The sequence below is a fragment of the Cucurbita moschata genome, unplaced genomic scaffold (genome assembly GCF_002738365.1).
Source record: "Cucurbita moschata cultivar Rifu unplaced genomic scaffold, Cmos_1.0 Cmo_Scf00024, whole genome shotgun sequence".
NCBI classification, from domain to species: Eukaryota; Viridiplantae; Streptophyta; class Magnoliopsida; order Cucurbitales; family Cucurbitaceae; genus Cucurbita; species Cucurbita moschata.
In genome coordinates, this window is record NW_019268540.1 from 3950900 (window position 1) to 3965832 (window position 14933).

At 37.0% G+C, this 14933-nt stretch overlaps 1 non-coding gene across 1 annotated transcript; it reads right to left on the reverse strand.

Annotated features, from left to right (window-relative positions):
• Positions 1-4341: 4341 nt before the first annotated feature.
• On the reverse strand, positions 4342-4413 carry TRNAD-GUC. Its single transcript has one exon. It is a non-coding gene; the product is annotated as a tRNA-Asp (tRNA).
• Between the last annotated feature and the right edge of the window lie 10520 nt (positions 4414-14933).

Genomic DNA, 14933 nt, shown 5'->3' on the forward strand with positions numbered 1-14933 from the left:
CTGTTTTATGCACTCTATTTCTTCGAAATTCTATTCTAAATAATCAAGCCTAATAATTCAACACAAAAGTTTCGAAAAATGACGACCATGACTCGGTTTTTTGAGCTCGAACTTCAAATGTCCCAGTTTAGGATTTCGATTTGAAGCACACTTTCTCTATTTTATGCACTCTGTTTCTTCAAAATTCTATACTAAATCATCAAGCTTAATCATTTACCACAAAAGTTTTGAAAAATGTCGATCATGACTCTGTTTTTTGAGCACGTGCTTCAAAGGTCCCAGTTTAGGGTTTCCGAATTAGGGTTTCGATTTGAAGCACACTTTCTTTATTTTATGCACTCCGATTCTTCGAAATTCTATTCTAAAACATCAAGTCTAATCATTCCACACAAAAGTTTTGAAAAACGTCGACCGTCACTAGGATTTTTCAGAACGTACTTCAAACGTCCCTTTTTAGGGTTTCTGAATTGGGGTTTTGGTTTAAAGCACACTTTCTTTTTTTTATGCACTCCGTTTCTTCGAAATTCTATTCTAAAACATCAAGTCTAATCATTCCACACAAAAGTTTCAAAAAACGTCGACCGTCACTAGGTTTTTTTAGCACATATTTTAAACATCCCTATTTTGGGGTTCCGAATTAGGGTTTCGATTTGAAGCAAACTTTCAGTATTTTTTGCACTCCGTTTCTTCAAAATTCTATTCTAAAACATCAAGCCTAATCATTCCATACAAAAGTTTCGAAAAACTTCGACCATGACTCGGTTTTTTCAGCACATACTTCAAACGTCCCAGTTTAGGGTTTCTGAATTGGGGGTTTGATTTGAAGCACACTTTCTCTATTTTATGCACTCCATATCTTCGAAAATCTATTTTAAATCTTCAAGACTAATCATTCCCCACAAAAGTTTCGAAAAACGTCGACCGTGACTCGATTTCTTGAGCACATACTTCAAACGTCCCATTTCCGAATTAGGGTTTCGATTTGAAGCACACTTTAAATGTTTTATGCACTCCGTTTATTTGAAATTCTATTCTAAATCAACAAGCCTTATCATTCCCCACAAATTTTCGAAAAACGTCAACTTGATTCAGTTTTTGAGCGCGTACTCTAAACGTCCCTGTTTAGGGTTTCGATTTGAAACACACTTTCTCTGTTCTACGCACTACGTTTCTTTAAAATTATGTTCTAAATCAACAAGCCTTATCATTCCCCATAAAACTTTCGAAAAACGTCGACCGTGACTCCGCTTTTTTAGCACATACTTCAAACGTCCCTATTTAAGGTTTCCGAATTAGTTTTTCGATTGGAAGAACACTTTCTCTGTTTTATGCACTCCGTTTCTTCGAAATTCTATTCTAAATCATCAAGCCTATTCATTCCACACAAAATTTTCGAAAAACGTCTAACGTGACTTGGTTTTTTGAGCACGTACTTTAAACGTCCTAGTTTAGGGTTTTAGAATTAGGGTTTCAATTTGAAGCACACTTTCTCATTTTTATGCACAACGCTTCGTCGAAATTCTATTCGAATTCATCAAGCCTAATCATACCTCACAAAAGTTTCGAAAAATGTTGATCGTGACTCGGTTTTTTGAACACGTACTTCAAACGTCCCAGTTTAGGGTTTACGAATTAGGGTTTCGATTTGAAGCACACTTTCTCTATTTTATGCACTCCGTTTCTTCGAAATTCTTTTCTAAATTAACAAGCCTTATCATTCCCCTCAAAAGTTTCGAAAAACGTCGACACTGACTCGGTTTTTTGACCAGTACTTCAAACGTCCCTATTTAGGGTTTTCGAATTAGTTTTTCGATTTGAAGCACACTTTCTCTGTTTTATGCACTCCGTTTCTTCGAAGATTCGGAACAAGAATCAAATTTCAAATCCGGTGAAAATTGTCAAAAGAAAATTAAACTTATTATTGTCGGGGTTCAAACTCAGGTCTCTCGAGTGACAAGCCGGAATACTCACTACTGTATTACATCGACCTCTGAAAAATATATTATTTGTTAACACACACGAGAGAAAAAGGAATTCAATTCTGAATTTCGTTGTTGGGGAACAAACCCAAATCATCTGGTTCACCACTGCCGAAGTTTGAATTCAATTAAAACTAACCAAAAGAAAAGTAAAATCGTCGCTGAAACTCGCGGGAATACTCACCACTCTACAACGATGACTTTCGAAAAATTATAATATTTGTTAACACACCAGATTTTATCAATCGTCGTTACAAAAAGTAATCCAATTTTGAATCCGATTAAAATTGTCAAAACAAGATTAAACTTGCTATTGTCGGGGATCAAAGTCAGGTCACTCAAGCGACAAGCAGGAATGCTCACCCTTGTACTTTAACGACCTCTGGAACATAATAACTCGAGTGACAAGCGGAAATAGTCACCACTGTACCACTGCAACGACCTCTGGAAACATATTATTTGTTAACACACAAGATTTCATAAACCGAAGTAGTTGGGGATCGAACCCAAACTTTCGGCATGACAGGTTCACCGCACAAGATTTCATAAACCACGGTACTTAGGGATCGAACCCAAACTGTCGGCATGACAGGTTCACCGCTGTCCAACTTCGAGTTCCGTTAAAACTACAGAAATAAAATTAAAACGCTGTTGCCGGGGATCAAACCCAGGTCACCTGCGTGACAGGTAGGAATACTCACCACTATACTACAACAACCTATAAAAGATAAACAAATTGTTAACGCTCCAGATTTTACCAATCGTCTTTAGAAAAAGTGATCCGTTGTTAACGCTCTAGATTTTATCAATCGAAGATTCGGAACAAGTAATCCAATTTCAAATCCGGTGAAAATTGTCAAAAGAAAATTAAACTTATTGTTGTCGGGGTTCAAACTCAGGTCTCTCGAGTGACAAGCCGGAATACTCACTACTGTATTACATCGACCTCTGAAAAATATATTATTTGTTAACACACACGAGAGAAAAAGGAATCCAATTCTGAATTTCGTTGTTTGGGAACAAACCCAAATCATCCGATTCACCACTGCCGAATTTCGAAGTCAATTAAAACTAACCAAAAGAAAAGTAAAATCATCGCTGAAACTCGCGGGAATACTCACCACTCTACAACGACGACTTTCGAAAAATTATAATATTTGTTAACACACCAGATTTTATCAATCACCATTACAAAAAGTAATCCAATTTTGAATCCGATTAAAATTGTCAAAACAAGATGAAACTTGCTATTGTCGAGGATCAAAGTCAGGTCACTCGAGCGACAAGCAGGAATGCTCACCCTTGTACTTTAACGACCTCTGGAACATAATAACTCGAGTGACAAGCGGAAATACTCACCACTGTACCATATTATTTGTTAACACACAAGATTTCATAAACCAGTCTTTAGGAAAAGCAATCCAGTTCCGACTTTCGTTGAACTACCGTTGTTGGGGATCGAACCCAAACTGTCGGCATGACAGGTTCACCGTTATCCAACTTCGAGTTTCGTTAAAACAATTGAAATAAAATTAAAACGCTGTCCAATTTCGAATTCCGTTGAAACTACGGAAATGAATTTAATAAAATCCCAAGTCACCTGCGTGACAGGCAGAAATACTCACCACTATACTACAACGACCTATAAAAGATAAACTATTTATTAACGCTCCAGATTTTACCAATCGTCTTTAGAAAAAGTGATCCGTTGTTAACGCTCTAGATTTTATCAATCGAAGATTCGGAACAAGTAATCCAATTTCGAATCCGGTGAAAATTGTCAAAAGAAAATTAAACTTATTATTATCGGGGTTCAAACTCAGGTCTCTCGAGTGACAAGCCAGGAATACTCACTACTGTATTACATCAACCTCTGAAAAATATATTATTTGTTAACACACACGAGAGAAAAAGGAATTCAATTCCGAATTTCGTTGTTGGGGAAAAAACCCAAATCATCCGATTCACCACTGCTGAATTTCGAATTCAATTAAATCTAACCAAAAGAAAAGTAAAATCGTCGTTTAAACTCGCGGGAATACTCACCACTCTACAACGACGACTTTCGAAAAATTATAATATTTGTTAACACACCAGATTTTTTCAATCCCCGTTACAAAAAGTAATCCAATTTTGAATCCAATTAAAATTGTCAAAACAAGATGAAGTATGCTCACCCTTGTACTGCAACGACCTTTGGAACATAATAACTCGAGTGACAAGCGGAAATAGTCACCACTGTAATGCAACGACCTTTGGAACATAATAACTCGAGTGACAAGCGGAAATAGTCACCACTGTAAATTAAAACGCTTTCCAATTTCAAATTCCGTTGAAACTACGGAAATGAATTTAATAAAATCGCCGTTGCCGGGGATCGAACCCAGGTCACCTGCGTGACAGGCAGGAATACTCACCACTATACTACAACGACCTATAAAAGATAAACTATTTGTTAACGCTCCAGATTTAACCAATCGTCTTTAGAAAAAGTGATCCGTTGTTAACGCTCTAGATTTTATCAATCGAAGATTCGGAACAAGTAATCCAATTTCAAATCCGGTGAAAATTGTCAAAAGAAAATTAAACTTATTATTGCGGGGTTCAAACTCAGGTCTCTCGAGTGACAAGCCGGAATACACTACTGTATTACATCAACCTCTAAAAAATATATTATTTGTTAACACACACGAGAGACAATGGAATCCAATTCCGAATTTCGTTGTTGGGGAACAAACCCAAATCATCCGGTTCACCACTGCCGAATTTCGAATTCAATTAAAACTAACCAAAGAAAAGTAAAATCGTCGCTGAAACTCGCGGGAATACTCACCACTCTTCAACGACGACTTTCAAAAAATTATAATATTTGTTAACACACCAGATTTTATCAATCGCCATTACAAAAAGTAATCCAATTTTGAATCCGATTAAAATTGTCAAAACAAGATTAAACTTGCTATTGTCGGGGATCAAAGACAGGTCACTCGAGCGACAAGCAGTCGCAGGAATGCTCACCCTTGTACTACAAGATTTCATACACTAGTCTTTAGGAAAGGCAATCCACCGTTGTTGGGGATCGAACCCAAATTGTCGGCATGACAGGTTCACCGTTGTCCAACTTTGAGTTCCGTTAAAACTACGGAAATAAAATTAAAACGCTGTCCAATTTCAAATTCCGTTGAAACTACGAAAATGAGTTTAATAAAATCGCCGTTGTCAGGGATCGAACCTGGGTCACCTGCGTGACAGGCAAGATTACTCACCACTATGCTACAACATCCTACAAAAGATAAACTATTTGTTAACGCTCCAGATTTAACCAATCGTCTTTAGAAAAAGTGATCCGTTGTTAACGCTCTAGATTTTATCAATCGAAGATTTGGAACAAGTAATCCAATTAAAAATCCGGTGAAAATTGTCAAAAGAAAATTAGACTTATTATTGTCGGGGTTCAAACTCAGGTCTCTCGAGTGACAAGCCGGAATACTCACTACTGTATTACATCGACCTCTGAAAAATATATTATTTGTTAACACACACGAGAGAAAATGGAATCCAATTCCGAATTTCGTTGTTGTGGAACAAACCCAAATCATCCGGTTCACCACTGCCGAATTTCGAATTCAATTAAAACTAACCAAAAGAAAAGTAAAATCGTCGCTGAAACTCGCGGGAATACTCACCACTCTACAACGACGACTTTCGAAAAATTATAATATTTGTTAACACACCAGATTTTTTCAATCGCCGTTACAAAAAGTAATCCAATTTTGAATCCGATTAAAATTGTCAAAACAAGATGAAGTTTGCTATTGTTGGGGATCAAAGTCAAGTCACTCGAGCGACAAGACGAAATGCTCACCCTTGTACTACAACGACCTCTGAAACATAATAACTTGAGTCACAAGCGGAAATACTCCCTACTGTACCACTGCAACGAGCAACGACCTCTGGAAACATATTATTTGTTAACACAAAAGATTTCATAAACCAGTCTTTAGGAAAAGCAATCCAGTTCCGACTTTCGTCGAACTAGCGTTGTTGGGGATCGAACCAAAACTGTCGGCATGACAGGTTCACCGCTGTCCAACTTCGAGTTCCGTTAAAACTATGGAAATGAATGTAATAAAATCGCCGTTGCCAGGGACCGAACCCGGGGTCACTTGCGTGACAGGCAGGAATACTCACCACTATACTACAACGACCTAAAAAAGATAAACTATTTGTTAACGTTCTAGATTTTACCAATCGTCTTTAGAAAAAGTGATCCGTTGTTAACGCTCTAGATTTTATCAATCGACGATTCGGAACAAGTAATCCAATTTCAAATCCGGTGAAAATTGTCAAAAGAAAATTAAACTTATTATTGTCGGGGTTCAAACTCAGGTCTCTCGAGTGACAAGCCGGAATACTCACTAATGTATTACATCGACCTCTGAAAAATATATTATTTGTTAACACACACGAGAGAAAAAGGAATCCAATTCCGATTTTCGTTGTTTGGGAGCAAACCCAAATCATCCGGTTCACCACTGCCAAATTTCGAATTCAATTAAAACTAACCAAAAGAAAAGTAAAATCGTCGCTGAAACTCGCGGGAATACTCACCACTCTACAACGACGCCTTTCAAAAAATTATAATATTTGTTAACACACCAGATTTTATCAATCGCCGTTACAAAAAGTAATCCAATTTTGAATCCGATTAAAATTGTCAAAACAAGATTAAACTTGCTATTGTCGGGGATCAAAGTCATGTCACTCGAGCGACAAGCAGGAATGCTCACCCTTGTACTGCAACGACCTCTGGAACATAATAACTCGAGTTACAAGCGGAAATACTCACCACTGTACCACTGCAACGACCTCTGGAAACATATTATTTGTTAACACACAAGATTTCATAAACCAGTCTTTAGGAAAAGCAATCCAGTTCCGACTTTCGTCGAACTACCGCTGTTGGGGATCGAACCCAAACTACCGGCATGACAGGTTCACCGCTGTCCAATTTCGAGTTCCGTTAAAACTACGGAAATAAAATTAAAATCGCCGTTGTCAGGGATTGAACCCAGGTTCACCACTGTCCAATTTCGAATTCCGTGGAAACTACGGAAAATAAAATTAATAAAATCTCCATTGTCGAGGATCGAACCTGGGTCAGCTACGTAACAGGCAAGAATACTCACCATTATACTACAACGACCTATAAAAGATAAACTATTTGTTAACGCTCCAGATTTTACCAATCGTCTTTAGATAAAATGATCCGTTGTGAACGCTCTAGATTTTATCAATCAAAGATTCGGAACAAGTAATCCAATTTCAAATCCGGTGAAAATTGTCAAAAGAAAATTAAACTTATTATTGTCGGGGTTCAAACTCAGGTCTTTCGAGTGACAAGCCGGAATACTCACTACTGTATTACATCGACCTCTGAAAAATATATTATTTGTTAACACACACGAGAGAAAAAGGAATCCAATTCCAAATTTCGTTGTTGGGGAACAAACCCAAATCATCCGGTTCACCACTGCCGAATTTCGAATTCAATTAAAACTAACCAAAAGAAAAGTAAAATCGTCGTTGAAACTCGTGGGAATACTCACCACTCTACAACGACGACTTTCGAAAAATTATAACATTTGTTAACACACCAGATTTTATCAATTGCCGTTACAAAAAGTAATCCAATTTTGAATCCGATTAAAATTGTCAGTTGCTATTGTTGGGTATCAAAGTCAGGTCACACGCGACAAGCAGGAATGCTCACCCTTGTACGTACTGCAACGTACCTCTGGAACATAATAACTCGTCGAGTCACAAGCGGAAATACTCCCCAAGCGGAAATACTCCCCCCCACTGGGGATTGAACCCAGGTTTACAGCTGTCCAATTTCGAATTCCGTTGAAACTACAGAAATAAAATTAATAAAATCACCATTGACAAGGATCGAACCTAGGTCACCTGCGTGACGTGCAAGAATACTCACCACTATACTACAACAAGTTTTAAAAGATTAATTATTTGTTAACGATCCAGATTTTACCAATCGTCTATAGAAAAAATGATCCATTGTTATCGCTCTAGATTTTATCAATTGAAGTACTTCAAACGTCCCAGTTTAGGGTTTCCGAATTAGGGTTACGATTTGAAGCACACTTTCTCTATTTTATGCACTCCGTTTCTTTGAAATTATATTCTAAAACATCAAGCATAATCATTCCACACAAAAGTTTCGTAAAACGTCGACGGTGATTAGGTTTTTTGAGCACGTACTTCAAACGTCCCTGTTTAGGGTTTCCGAATTACGGTATCGATTTGAAGCACACTTTCTCTGTTTTATGCACCCCATGTCTTCGAAAATTTATTCTAAAACATCAAGGCTAATCATTCCACACAAAAGTTTCAAAAAACGTCGACCGTCACTCGGTTTTTTGAGCACTTACTTCAAACATCCCTGTTTAGGGCTTCCGAATTGGGGTTTCGATTTGAAGAAAACTTTCTCTGTTTTATGCACTCCATTTCTTCGAAATTCTATTAAGAAACATAAAGCCAAATCATTCCACACAAAAGTTTCAAAAAACGTCGACCATCACTCGGTTTTTTAAGCATGTACTTCAAACGTCCCTGTTTAGTGTTTCCGAATTGGGGTTTTGATTTGAAGCACACTTTCTCTTATTTATGCACTTTGTTTCTTCGAAATACTATTCTAAATCATCAAGCCTAATCATTTGACCAAAAAGTTTCGAAAAACATCGACCGTGTCTCAGTTTTTTGAGCACATACTTCAAGCTTCCCTGTTTAGGGTTTCCGAATTGGGATTTCGATTTGAAGCACACTTTCACTGTTTTATGCACTCCATTTCTTCAAAATTCTATTCTAAGTCATCAAGCCTAATCATTCCACACAAAAGTTTCGAAAAACATCGAACGTGACTCAGTTTTTTAAGCACGTACTTCAAACGTCCCTGTTTAGGGTTTCCGAACTAGGGTTTCGATTTGAAGCACACTTTCTCTGTTTTATGCACCCCATGTCTTCGAAATTCTATTCTAAAACATCAAGCCTAATCATTCCACACAAAATTTTCGAGAAACGTCGACCGTCACCCGGTTTTTTGAGCACGTACTTCAAACGTCCCTATTTAGGGTTTTCGAATTGGGGTTTCGATTTGAAGAAAACTTTCTCTGTTTTATGCACTCCGTTTCTTCGAAATTCTATTCTAAAACATAAAGCCTAATCATTCCACACAAAAGTTTCGAAAAACATCGACCGTGACTTGCCTTTTTGAGCACATACTTCAAACGTCCGTGTTTAGGATTTCCGAATTGGGGTTTCGATTTGAAGCACACTTTCTTTGTTTTATGCACTCCGTTTCTTTGAAATTCTATTCTAATTCATCAAGCCTCTTAATTCCACAAAAAAGTTTAGAAAAATGTCGACCGTGACTCAATTTTTTGAGCACGTACTTCTAACGTCCCTGTTTAGGGTTTTATTTGAAGCACACTTTTTCTTATTTATGCACTCCATTTCTTCGAAATTCTATTCTAAATCATCAAGCCTAATCATTCCACACAAAAGTTTCAAAAAACATCGACCGTGACTCGGTTTTTTAAGCACGTACTTCAAACGTCCCTGTTTAGATTTTTCGAATTAGGGTTTCGATTTGAAGCACACTTTCTCTGGTTCATGCACTTCGTTTCTTCGAAATTCTATTGTAAATCATCAAGCCTCATAATTCCACATAAAAGTTTAGAAAAACGTTGATCGTGACTCGATTTTTTGAGCACGTCCTTCAAACGTCCTTGTTTTGAGTTTCCGAATTAGGATTTTGATTTGAAGCACACTTTCTCTTTTTTATGCACACCGTTTCTTTGAAACTCTATTCTAAATCATCAAGCATCATAATTCCACATAAAAGTTCAGAAAAGCGTAGATCGTGACTTGATATTTTGAGCACGTACCTCAAACGTCCTTGTTTAGGTTTTTCGAATTAGGGTTCGATTTGAAACACACTTTCTCTATTTTATGCACTCCGTTTCCTTGAAATTCTAATATAAAAGATCAAGCTTAATCATTCTACTAAAAAGTTTCGAAAAACGTACTTTAACGTCTTTGTTTAGGGTTTAGAAATGGGGGTTTCGATTTGAAGCACACTTTCTCTGTTTTATGCACTCTGTTTCTTCAAAATTATATTCTAAAACATCAAGCCTAATCATTCCTCACAAAACTTTCAAAAAACGTCGACCGTGACTCGGTTATTTGAGCACGTACTTCAAACGTCCCAATTTAGGGTTTCCAAATTGGGGTTTCGATTTGAAGCACACTTTCTCGATTTTATGCACTCCGTATCTTCGAAATCGATTCTAAATCTTCAAGCCTAATCATTCCCCACAAAAGTTTTGAAACACGTAGACCGTGACTCGATTTTTTGAGCACATACTTCAAACGTCCCAGTATAGGGTTTTCGAATTAGGGTTTCGATTTGCAGCACACTTTCTCTGTTTTACGCACTCCACTTCTTCAAAATGCTATTCTAAATCATCAAGCCTAATCATTCCTCACAAAAGTTTCGAAAAACGTCAAGCGTGACTTGATTTTTTTAACGTACTTCAAACGTCCGAGTGTAGGGTTTCCAAATTAGGGTATCGATTTGCAGCACACTTTCTCTTTTTAATGCACTCTGTTTCTTCGAAATTCTATTCGAAAACAACAAGCCTAATCATTCCACACAAAAGTTTCGAAAAACGTTGACCGTCACTCGGTTTTTTGAGCACGTACTATAATGTCCCTGTTTAGGGTTTCCAAATTGGGGTTTCGATTTGAAGCACACTTTCTCTTTTTTATGCACTCTGTTTTTTGGTAGTTATACTCTAATATATCAAGCCTAATCATTCAGCGCAAAAGTTTCGAAAAACGTCGACCATGACACGGTTTTTTTAGAACATACTTCAAACGTCCCTTTTTAGGGTTTCCGAATTGGAGTTTTGATTTGAAGCACACTTTCTCCATTTTATGCACTCCATTTCTTCGAAATTCTATTCTAAATCATCAAGCAAAATCATTCCACACAAAAGTTTCGAAAGACATTGATCGTGACTCGATTTTTTAAGCATGTACTTCAAACGTCCCTATTTAGGGTTTCTGAATTAGGGTTTCGATTTCAAGCACACTTTGTCTATTTTATGCACTCTGTTTCTTCGAAATTCTATTCTAAATCATCAAGCACCATAATTCCACATAAAAGTTTAGAAAAACGTCGACCGTGGCTTGATTTTTTTAGCACGTACTTCAAACGTCATTGTTTAGGGTTTTCGAATTCGGGTTTCGATTTGAAGCACACTTTCTCTTTTTTATGCACTCTGTTTCTTCGAAATTCTATTCTAAATCATCAAGCCTCATAATTCCACAGAAAAGTTTAGAAAAACGTAGATCATGACTCGATTTTTTGAGCACGTACCTCAAACATCCCTGTTTTTGTTTTTCAAATTAGGGTTCGATTTGAAGCACACTTTCTCTGTTTTATGCATTCCGTTTGTTCGAAATTCTAGTCTAAAATAGCAAGCCTAATCATTCCACTAAAAAGTTTTGAAAAACGTTGACGGTCACTCGGTTTTTTGAGCACGTACTATAACGTCCCTGTTTAGGGTTTAGAAATGGGGGTTTCGATTTGAAGCTCACTTTCTCTATTTTATGCACTCCGTTTCTTCGAAATTATATTCTAAAACATCAAGCCTAATCATTCCACAAAAAATTTTTGAATAACGTCGACCGTGACTCGGTTATTTGAGCACGTACTTCAAACGTCCAAATTTTGGGGTTTCCAAATTGGGGTTTCGATTTGAAGCACACTTTCTTGATTTTATGCACTCCTTATCTTCGAAAATTGATTCTAAATCTTCAAGCCTAATCATTCCCCACAAAAGTTTTGAAAAATGTCGACCGTGACTCAATTTTTTGAGCACATACTTCAAACGTCCAAGTTTAAGGTTTTCAAATTAGGGTTTCGATTTATAGCACACTTTCTCTATTTTACGCACTCCGCTTCTTCAAAATGCTATTCTAAATCATCAAGCCTAATCATTCCTCACAAAAGTTTTGAAAAACGTCAAGCGTGACTTGGTTTTTTTAACGTACTTCAAACCTCCGAGTGTAAGGTTTCCAAATTAGGGTATCGATTTGCAGCATACTTTCTCTTTTTAATGAACTTCGTTTCTTCGAAATTCTATTCTAAAACAACTAGCCTAATCATTCCACACAAAAGTTTCGAAAAACGTTGATCGTCACTCGTTTTTTGAGCACGTACTTCGAACGTCCCTATTTAGTGTTTCCAAATTGGGGTTTCGATTTGAAGCACACTTTCTCTATTTTATGCTCCTCATGTCTTCGAAATCTATTCTAAATCATCAAGCCTAATCATTCCACACAAAAGTTTTGAAAAACATCTACCGTGACTCGGTTTTTTGTGAACATACTTCAAACGACTCTTTTTAGGGTTTCCGAATTGGGGTTTCGATTTGAAGCACACTTTCTCCATTTTATGCACTCCGTTTCTTCGAAATTCTATTCTAAATCATCAAGCAAAGTCATTCCACACAAAAGTTTCGAAAAACATCGACCATGACTCGGTTTTTGAGCACGTACTTCAAACGTCCCTGTTTAGGGTTTTTGAATTGGGGTTTCGATTTGCAACACACTTTCTCTTTTTTATTTACTCCGTTTCTTCAAAATTTTATTCTAAATCATGAAGCCTCATAATTCCACATAAAAGTTTAAAAAAACGTAGATTATGACTCGATTTTTTGAGCACGTACCTCAAACGTCCCTGTTTAGGTTTTTCAAATTAGGCTATCGATTTGAAGCACACTTTCTCTTTTTTATGAACTCTGTTTCTTCGAAATTCTATTCTGAAACATCAAGCCTAATCATTCCACACAAGAGTTTCGAAAAACGTTGACCTTCACTCGGTTTTTTAAGCACGTACTATAACATCCCTGTTTAGGGTTTCCAAATTGGGGTTTCGATTTGAAGCACACTGTCTCTATTTTATGCACTCCTTATCTTCGAAAATCTATTCGAAATCTTCAAGCCTAATCATTCCCCACAAAAGTTACGAAAAACGTCGACCGTGACTCGATTTTTTGAGCACGTACTTAAAACGTCACAGTTTAGGGTTTTCGAATTAGGGTTTCGATTGGCAGCACACTTTCTCTTTTTTACGCACTCTTTTTCTTCGAAATTCTATTCTAAATCATCAACACTAATCTTTCCCCACAAAAGTTTCGAAAAACATCGACCGTGACTTGAAGAAAACTTTCTCTTTATTATGCACTCCATATTTTAAATCATCAAGCCCCATAAGTACACATAAAAGTTTAGAAAAACGTCGACCATGACTCGATTTTTTGAGCACGTACTCCAAACGTCCTTGTTTAGGGTTTTTGAATTAGGGTTCGATTTGAAGCACACTTTCTCTGGTTTATGCACTCCGTTTCTTCAAAAAACTATTCTAAATCATCAAGCCTCATAATTCCACATAAAAGTTTAGAAAAATGTCGACCATGACTCGATTTTTTGAGCACGTACTTCAAATGTCCCTTTTTAGGGTTTCCGAATTGGGGTTCCGATTTGAAGCACACTTTCTATTTTTTATGCACTCCGTTTCTTCGAAATTATATTCTAAATCATCAAGCCTAACCATTCCACAGAAAAGTTTCGAAAAACATCGACCGTGACTCGGTTTTTTAAGCACGTACTTCATACGTTTCGGTTTAGGGTTTCGATTTGAAGCACACTTTCTCTGTTGTATGCACTTCGGTTCTTCGAAATTCTATTATAAATCATCAAGCCTAATAATTCCACATAAAAGTTTAGAAAACCGTCGCATGTGACTCGATTTTTTGAGCACGTACTTCAAACGTCCCTATTTAGGGTTTTCGAATTAGGGTTTCGATTTGAAGCACACTTTCTTTGTTTTATGCACTCTGTTTCTTCGAAATTCTATTCTAAAATATCATGCCTAATCATTCCACACAAAAGTTTAGAGAAACGTCGACCGTCACTCAGTTTTTTGAGCACGTACTTCAAACGTCCCTTTTTCGGGTTTTCGAACTGGTGTTTCGATTTGAAACACACTTTCTCTGTTTTATGCACTCCGTTTCTTCAAAAACCTATTCTAAATCTTCAAGCCTAGTCATTCTCCACAAAAGTTTTGAAAAACATCGACCGTGACTCGAATTTTTTGAGCACGTACTTCAGATGTCACAGTTTAGGGTTTTCGAATTAGGGTTTCGATTTGCAGCACACTTTCTCTGTTTTACGCACTCTTCTTCTTCGAAATTCTATTTTAAATCATCAAGCCTAATCGTTCCTCACAAAAGTTTCGTAAAACGTCAAGCGTGACTGGTTTTTTTAAGAACGTACTTCAAACGTCCCAGTTTAGGGTTTCCAAATTAGGGAATCGATTTGCAGCACACTTTCTTTTTTTTATGCACTTCGTTTCTTCGAAAATCTATTCTAAATCTTCAAGCCTAGTCATTCCCCACAAAAGTTTCAAAAAACATCGACCGTGACTCAAATTTTTTGAGCTCGTACTTCAAACGTCCCAGTTTAGGGTTTTCGAATTAGGGTTTCGATTTGCGGCAAACTTTCTCTGTTTTACGCACTCCGCTTCTTCGAAATTCTATTTTAAATCATCAAGCCTAATCATTCCTCACAAAAGTTTCGAAAAACGTCAAGCGTGACTAGTTTTTTTTTAGAACGTACTTCAAACGTCCCAGTTTAGGGTTTCAAAATTAGGGAATCGATTTGCAGCACACGTTCTCTATTTTATGTACTCCGTTTCTTCGAAATTCTATTCTATATCATCAAGCCTATTCTTTCCCCACAAAAGTTTCGAAAAACGACGATCGTGACTTGGTTTTTGAGCACGTACTTCAAACGTTCCAGTTTAGG